The following is a 9,457-nucleotide window of genomic DNA, read 5'->3' on the forward strand; positions in this document are numbered from 1 at the left end:
CTTCCTTTCCTTTACATTCAAGGAAATAAATATTGCTAAAAGAAATGACTAGCTGAAAGCCAAATTTTTTCTGGTTTGATATTTGGTAACTTCTATGTCCGAGCATGCAGTGCCTACCTAAACCAAGTTAATAGGTACTGTTTTCTCTGTAAGAACTATGAGATGAGAGCTGCAAATTCAGAATCATGGAAGAATAGGCTAGCTTCTGAATTCTGAAAAGACAGCAGCAGACCTCTCCTTCGGAGACATGTGCTTAAAGCATTTTAAAATATTTTTTAACTCATAGAACTTAAGCGTGGAAAAAATTAAAGCAAGTAAAAGAACCTTCTAGTGTATAATTTGATCACAACCACGTGTTCAAGAAAGGAATAATTACAAAGAGTGCCTAGTTAAGAAAAAAAAAAAAAACATGGTTGAGCTTTTAAGACCATGGCATTCAAACTGTGAGATCAGCTTCCTACCTCACGTTTTGACGGAATGAGAAGACATATGCAATAAATCAAATAGCTTAACGATTTTCGGAAATAGGAAAACATTTGCTTTGCTTGGAGTCTCTAGAATCTGTGGGGGATATTTCACCCTCTTGAATGTCATAAGAAAAGTTTTCAGACTAATTGCCCTGCCATAATAATTTACACAAAACAGAAAATATTTTCTTTCCTCAGTGTTTGAGCTGGAAGCACAGTGACCTCCAAGAGTTGACTCTCGTTACAGCATTGAGAGACTCACAGGATGCTCTTATTTCATGGCCGCAGCTTTGTTAATTTCACCACCACTTCAATATGTAAACTGTGGGGATTAGTACATTTCAGAAGCACTTTAGGGAACCTCTGCTCTAAGGAGAAGCATCTCTATTGCTTAAGAATACCATAAAACATTTCCTTCTCCGGGGAAATGTAGTCACTTCAGAGAAACAGATTCTGGAAATCTGAATCCACAAGGTGCTAGAAAGATAAAGAAACAATGTTTAATTCAGTGGGATGTGTACCAAGAGAAATTACATGATGCCCCTATTTTTACATGCCTTCTTGTTGGGCTTAAGTACATTTTTCAGGTTTTTGATGTAGGCTTGATTTTTTATCCAGGTTTTTTTTTTTTTTTTTTTTTGGTCATTCTCTTGAACCCTGCTTCCCACTAATATAACTATTACTCCACTCCAGAATTTGTTATAGTCTCACATTTTCACCAATATAATGCTTATCCAATAAAGGGTTATGTTACTAAGAATAAAAAAAATTCCCATGTGAATTGTTGATGAAAATATCACCAAATTCAAAGCCCCTGAGAAGAGTAACTTTATTCCCCAAAGTCTGAACTAAACATTTTTGTTTGCAAGCACAGTTAGGGTTAGCCTGCTCTCATCTGTCCTAACAGCTTGTAAATCTTCACAGAGTCATTTCTTCATTTTGTTTTTGTCACATTTTTACATATCTGTCTCTAGCACTGAACTCAAAGTTTCTCTGAAGAACATATAGTGACCATTCATTTAGGTTCAAAGGTTCTCCTGCAATGTGTGATTAATCAGTGTTGGGTGGACAGATGGATGAATAGATGGGTAGATACAAGGATGGATGATGGGTCCACTTTGTGAAGATGGCATGTAAACAGAAAAGTATTATAGTGTAAATATATTTCCAAGCCAAGGAGATTCATCATTGAATTCTGTCTAGGCACAAAATCCTTGCTTTAGAATGGAGAAGGGACCTGTACATTATCTCGTCTCCTAAATCTCTCATGTAGATCCCAGGTCAACCTGTGGACTAGTGTGTTACAGTGACTCATATGTTCCCCTTTAATGGGCAACTACTTCCCCTTGACTGCCAGAGAGGCACTCCCTTCCCTTTCTTAGGATGGACTTTAAATGTGGAGTAGGCAACTGAAAGTACAAGAGGCAGTTTGCAATTTATTCTGCTAAAGATGATGATCACAGAGAATGTCTCCTAAATTCATTCCACTTTTTTTTCTAGTATACGGTCTTCACTGGGATTTTGGCAGCCTCACTCCTGTATATGATTAATCATTGGAAAACTCCAGAAGTTAAACTTGGGAACAATGACTGGTTCCCTAGTACCAGAGGCCATTGATAATATAATTAGTTTCGTAATAAAATTCCTGTTCCATACTAGAAATACATGAGCCTTTTTAGGGGGATACTTCATATCCAAGACGCAATGCCACCTTTCTGGGAATGTCATACTCCAAATTCAGGTGTACACAAATGTCCTATGACTCTATCACTAAGGAACAAGAGCCTTTTTGCCCACTGGCTATTTTTGAGTAACAATGGAGTCTAAATAAGCATCACAGATCAATATCTATGGTTATAGAAACATCTCATAAGTAGGAAAATAAACTACCTCTCTTGATACAGAGGCAAAGTGACCTTGGAAGTGAAATAAATCAGACTCAGAAAGATATATGTTGCATATTTTCTGTCATATGCATAACCTAGATTTAAGTTATATATGTCTATGTATTTATGTGTATGTATAGATCATGAAACTAGAAATGACGGCATCCTGAGGGGTGAGAAAGAGATCTTAACGGAGTAGGAAATAGAAAGGGAAATTGAATATAAGTGGAAAGAAAGCAGAAGGGAGAACTGACTGGAAGAAGGAAGGGAACCAGCGAGAGGGGAGAGTGTAGACAGTGGGGAAGGGGAATGATTGAAAACAAAGTGTTATGAAGGATATGTATGAGCTTGCTAGAGTGAAATCCATTATTTGCATTCTAAGCTATAAAATTAATTTAAATTACAAAGGAAATAATTGTGATTTGTTATTGTGGCCATCTGAGTTCTGCTTTTAATCAGTACTCTTCAAGACAGAGTTTTACTTGGAAAGAGCTGAAATTTCTATTTGAATTCAAGCCCCACTACCTATCAGTTCTGTGACTTAGAGACGTTTTTGCTTTAACTTTTTGATTTTCAATTATGTTGACTCTAAGATGAGGAAATCAGAAAGCTACCTCAATGGACTGTGTGTTGATGTATATTTGGTAATATTACATAAATGTAAAGTTTTGGGTCATTATAAAACATGACTTATGCTAGCCTTCATGCATATTTAGAAGCTAAAATCATTATGTCCTCTCTTCTCTGTCTCTAACTTTGCATTGCTTTGGGTATGTCAAACCCTATGTCTGTACTGACAAGCACATCCCTCAAATAGGTACTACATGTCATCCCCTGAAGCCTGGGCAGAGGTTAAATGCATCCACTTTGACATTAGAAAGTTCTGAATGCAAGTTTTGAATTTACTACTCCCTATGGACAAGTCATATAACCTCTCCATTACACACTGTCCTCATCTGTAAGTGGAAGACAGAACAGTTTTGACTGTAAGAGGTAAAATGAGGGTAGGATAAGGTAGTAGATACTGTGTACTTAACCTGTAGTACATGAACAATAAATTATTTCATTCTCTATGTGCCTGTAATCACAGAGAAGTTGAGGTGTTAGGTGAGATCACAGGTATTCAGAAATTTAGAAAAGTGGAACAAGGGGCTAGAGGGATGATTCAGCGGTTGAGATCACTGGCTGCTCTTGCAGAGGACTCAGTTCAGTGCCCGGCACCCACACTGTGGCTAACAACCACCTGTATCTCCTATTCCAGGGGATCCGACACCCTCTTCTGAGCTCTTGGGTATTGCAGGACATGGGTGACTTACATACATGTGGGCAATACACTCATCCACATAAAATAAAAATAATAAACAAAACTTTAAAAAAGAAAAAGGAGACAACCTAGAACTCTTTTCCCCACAACTTTGCCACAGAATTTTTAGCCTCATTCAGTTAATCTCCTCTGAGTCCATTAACGAGGACAATGCCTGATGAAAGGAGGATGCATGGAGGCCAAACCTGAAATGCTGGTTCCGAGAGGCTTTTTATTCAGGGCGTGTTGCCCAAGTTCCTCCTACAAGTTATTATTGTCTATGAAATGGTATACACACCAGAAATATATGCCCATCCCCATTTCCATCACAACCGTAAAAATGTTTTGTGAACATGTGTGTTTGGATAGTTGGAATTTCTCTAAAAGGCTGCTATTGTTTGTTTGCCTCCCCCCTGAAAGCACCTGTTGGAAACTTAGTTGTCATTGAAACCGTGTGGAGAAGTGGGGGCCTAATGGAAGGGACTTAAGTACATGTATCACCCATGTGAACATAATAACAGCTAGACTAGGGCTTGTGGGTATTCTCTCTCTTTTTTCTCCCTCCTCTCTTTTTTTCTCTCTCCATAATGCCTTCCACTATGCTATGACAGAAGGAAGCCCTCACCAGAAATGGGCCCTCGATCTTGGACTTGATACCTTACCAGTCTCCAGAAACATAAGTCATATGAAGTCCCATTGTTTATAAGTTATTCAGTAAGATGTATTCCTTTATAGCTGCAGAAAACAGGCTAAAATAAATGTGTAATGAAACTTAGCTCACTGATCACTATCCAAAGATCTAACTGAACACACTAGTTTATATGGTACATATGCAAAACATGGTAGCCTTTTGATCAAGTTTTCTATCTGTGCTCTATGGGTAGAAAAGATGAGAAACTTTTTTCAAACTGTAGACTCCAAGGCAAACTTCTGAATTACTGCATGGGAGAGGCAAAGGAGGAAGTGGCTTCACAGTGCAACATTGATCATTTCTCCGAGGAGCAGGAAAGAAGAAATGGCTGGCTAAGGCATTGCACAGTTTCAGATAACTGTACATTTCAGATTGTTACCCATTAGCAATATTCAACTCTGCCTAAGCGATGAAGACAATATTTTTATTTAAATGCTTTGGGAGGGTTTAATTGAATTTTTGCAAATTTCATATAGTTTTTAAATTTTTTTAACATTAAGAGAATTTTTATTGATTCAAGAATTTCCTACAATGAATTTTCATTATATTCAGACCTCCTTTTCCTACTCCACCCTCACCCTAGTACGCCCACCATCCCACCACTGATTTCATGTCTTCTAGTAGCAAATGAAAAACATCACACGTGTTATATAACACTTCTGAGCAAAGTGCCGGAGAAATCATATCTCATTAGAGTGCCAGTGATCTATAATTCTTACACACAGGTACACTGGTTTCAGGACAGAAAACATTCAGGTTTCCTGGAATGGGATTTTCATCATATTTTGACCCCTCCCTAATCTGCGTGCCCCTGACTACCCTCTACCCAATTTCATATACCATATAGATGTATAGATGTATACACACACACACATACACACACACACACACACACACACACATACACATATATGCACTAAGGCTCAATGACTCAAATTTGTGTCTCCAAATGCACTTTGGTATGAATCCACCCACTGGAGCCTGGTTAATCTACCCAGCATCACACCATTAAAGAAAACTGACACTCCGTCTCCCAGAAGTTATCAGTTGCCGACAATTCCTCAACTAGGGCTGCAGCTTCATACCACCTGCCTTCTTCTCTTCTGGTGTTATGTCTGTCTTGAGCTTATGTGGGGTTGTGAACATGCTGTCACCATTGCTGGGAGTTCGTGTAAATAAGTACCCAGCTTTCTGAGAATCTGTTTCGTCGTGGTCATCCACCACCTCTGGCTCATACAATCTTTCTGCCCCTTCTTCTACAATGATCCCTGAGCCTTGGGAGGCAGGGGTTCGGTATAGGTGTCATATTCAGGAATAATTACTTTTTAGTCTGTCATTCTGTGCATGTTGGCCAGTTGTGGTTCTCTGTGCTAATTGCTACCTGCTGCATTAGGCAATTTTTCTGGTGAGAGTTGAGAGATCCATTAATCTACAGGTATATCAATAAGCCATCAGGAGTTGATTTAATGTTATGTCCAAATATCCGAATAATAATAATAGTAGGTTTTCCCCCATGGCCTGTGTAGTCACAGCTACCTAGGCCTGATATGTCAGGTATGGGCTCCATTTTGTAAAGCAGACCTTAAATTCAGTTATAAAGTAGTTAGTTACTCACATAACACTTATGCCACTGTTGTACCATTGGGTGCATCTTGCCAGGTCAGTTGTCATTATAACTCACAGAATTAACAACTGGGCAAGGTTGATGATTATTCTTCTCTTCTGGTAGCATGCGTAGAACCTTCCAGCACTATGAAAGGTGCCCAGTAGAGATGAAGCCTCTACTGAAGGTAGGTTTCCATATGGCTTTTTCTAAAGGCTTTTCGTGTTAGTTATACAACCCCATAAACTATATGCATAAGTAATGTAAAAAGAGATTAAAAGGCGTTATCCTATAATGGGGGATATTGGCACTACCAGACCATAGACTAGAAAATGAAAAGACTAACATCAGGAATGGACTTCTTTTGAAGTTGTTGATCAGGGGTCTCATTGACTCTCAAACAATACTGACCATTGCTCCTGCTCTTTGTTACCCACTAGAACTTGATGGTAAGACCCTATTACTGACGCTACTACATACATGAGCCACAGGGGAAAAAAACAATGAGAAATTGAGCTGGTACATGATCATTTCAAAGCTGCATCTCTACTGACTAGCTTTCATAGTGCTGGAAAGTGCTGTGGTTGCTAATGGAAGAAAAAAAATTAGTAATTAACCTTACCCAGCTGTAAATCCTACAAGTTCAACAACAACTGGCCTGGCCAGATATTTACTTCTGGTGCAATAAGTGGCACAAATATTATGGAAGTAATCAATCACTTAATAATTGGATTTAAAGACTGCTTCGTAAGACAGAGCCCATACCTGACATTAATAACAGTCCTAGGAACATGTGGCTAGACATGCCACAAGCCATAGGGGAGAGCCTAATGGTGTTATTCTACTAAGTAGTTGTAGTATTAACTCCTAATGACTTATTGTTTTATATATATCAACTCTTACCAAAGAACCATCCTTATGCAGCAGATGGTGATAAACACAGAAACTCACAACTGGCCAATGTGCAGAGAATAAGAGACTGCAGAGTGATTATCCCTGGGGACGCCTGTATCAACTTTCTGCCTCCAAAGCCTCAGGAATCATTCAGGAAGAAGGGGCAGAAAGATTGTAAGAGCTAGAGGTGGTGGATGACCACAAAGAAACAGACTTCTAGAAAGCTGGGAAGTTACACATAGGAATGGTGACAGCATGCACAAGTCCCACCTGAGCTCAAGCAAGACAAAAATCACAGAACAGATGTGGGAAAGGGAGAAAGAAACCCCCACACTACCTGAGGAACTATTGGAAATTGATGGCTGCTGGAAAGGCAAGAGTCATTCTCTTCTAAGGGTGTGTGTGACTCTTAGAAGGTTAACTAAGCTTCAATGAATGGACCCACACCAATGACATTTGGGGGCACAAATTAGATTCTACAAGCCTTGATATTTATAGTAGAGTACATGAACATGGTAGTGCGTAGGAAGAGGGCATGAAGACAGGGTAGAGGATCTAAATACAAAAAAATATAGTATATGAAATCTACAACATTCGATAAGAAAGGGGAAAAAGAAGCTTCTCTACTGGTAGGTTTCCATATGGTTTTTCTAAAGTCTTTTAGTGTTAGTTATACTTCCCCTTACTTCCCCCTCTGCCCTGCCCTCCTATTCCTCAACCCATTTAACCTTTCTTACTCTATTATTTCCTTTTACTCATTCATAATAATTCATTCTGATAGAATTCTGAACTTTTCCCACCTGGCCCTGGACCTGGGGAGATTTTTAATTACTTCTTCCATCTCATTGGTTGTTACGGATCTATTTAAATCATTTACCACTTCTTGGTTTACTATTCATAGATCATAAATATCTAAAGATCTGTCCATTGTCAGATTTATTTTATATTTTCCAATTTAGTGGAATATAGTTTTTTAATATTTTTATTACTTTTATTTCATTTTATGTGTACGAGTATATTATATGTAAGTGCACCCATTTTGTGCAATACCCATGGAGGCCAGAAGAGGGTACTGGATGCCCTGGAACTGGAGTTATGGATGGCTGTTAGCCACTAAGTGGGTGCTGGAAAATGAACCTTGGTCCTCTGCAAGAGCAGCCAGAGATCTTAACTACTGTGTCATCTCTCCAATCCCAGAGTAGATTTTTTTGTTGATAGTTTTTGTTTGTTTGTTTGCAGGTTTGTTTTTTTGTTGTTGTTGGTGGTGGTGGTGGGTTTTTTTTTTTTTTTTTTTTTTGACAGGCTCTCCCTAGTCACAGCCTGCCTGGACGTCATGATGTGAACCAGCGTGGCCTCGATCCCCCCGCCTCTGCCTCCCAAGGACTGGAATTAAAGGTGTACACCACCATGCCCAGTGTGAATATGGGATTTTTAAAGTATATTCTGATGATTCTCTGAAAGTCCTTTGTATCTGTTGCAATGTTTCCTTTTTCATCTCTGATTTTATTAATTTAGTCTTCTCTTTTGTTTAATTTGGCTAGAGGTTTGTCAATCCTAATATTTTTGTTATTTTATTTATTACTTTTATGTGTATGAATGTATTGCCTGCATGTATGTAAGTGCACCCATGTTGTAAAATGCCCACGAAGGTCAGAAAAGGACATTGAATCCAATAGAACTGGAGTTACAAATGGTTGTTAGTTGCCATGTGGGTGCTTGAAACTGAACTGGAGTCCTCTATAAAGGCCAGTATAAGTTCTCTGTAAGAGTCAATGCTCTTAACTGCTGAGCCCTCTCTCCAGAGCCCATCTTCTTAATATTTTTGAAGGAATAAGTCTTCATTTCATTGATACTTTGTAAGTTTTTTTCATTTCTAATTCATTAATTTCAATCCTCATTTTGACTATCTCTTCTCATCTACTGTTTGAGTTTTTATTGTTCCTGTTTTCCCAAGGTCTTCAGGTGCATCAATAAGCCCCCCCCCTTTACTAATTCTCTTCCTCTTCCTTCCTAGCTCCCCTTCTATTTTTACATGCTATTCTTATAGTACTAGGTTATGTTTGTGGGAAGAGAAATTAGCCTAATAACTTTGAAAGATTTTTCATTGGCTAGTAAAGCCTAGGACTTTAGATAGTTGTGTTTTATTTTTCATTCAGTTCTAGGAATTTTTTTTTAATTCCCTTCATGATTTCTTCCTTGATCCAATTTTCATTCAGTCTTGTGTTGCTTAGTTTCCATGACATGGTAGGTCCTTAGAAGTAGCAATACTCTGCATCTCAATTTGTTTATTGAGTATGACAGAGTTGGAATTTTAATTATTCTTTAAACTGTACATTTGTATTTACTATCACATATACATAATACACAAATATTACTATTTGTATAAACTATGATATATACTATGATCTTTTTATTTTAAAAATTATTCTATCTGAAAAGAAAATCTCCCCTGTTCTGTTTGTATTCTGTTTTATCAGTAATTTGTTTGGATTCTAGGATCTGCACACTGATTAAAAATAAATAAATAAATCTTGGATTAAGGGATGCAGCTCCATGGTAGATCATTTGCCTAACATGTGTAAGGTCCTGGATTCCATCCTCGGCACAGCAAAA

General features: G+C 38.1%; 1 protein-coding gene across 4 annotated transcripts in view; it reads left to right on the top strand.

Moving 5' to 3' along the window:
• The window catches only part of Arhgap6 (Rho GTPase activating protein 6), a 563,361-nt gene that overhangs the window by 487,298 nt on the left and 66,606 nt on the right, over positions 1–9,457 (top strand). The gene's annotated exons all lie outside the window — the stretch shown is intronic.

The sequence above is a fragment of the Nannospalax galili genome, unplaced genomic scaffold (genome assembly GCF_000622305.1).
Source record: "Nannospalax galili isolate Female #2095 unplaced genomic scaffold, S.galili_v1.0 scaffold606, whole genome shotgun sequence".
Taxonomy (NCBI): Eukaryota; Metazoa; Chordata; class Mammalia; order Rodentia; family Spalacidae; genus Nannospalax; species Nannospalax galili.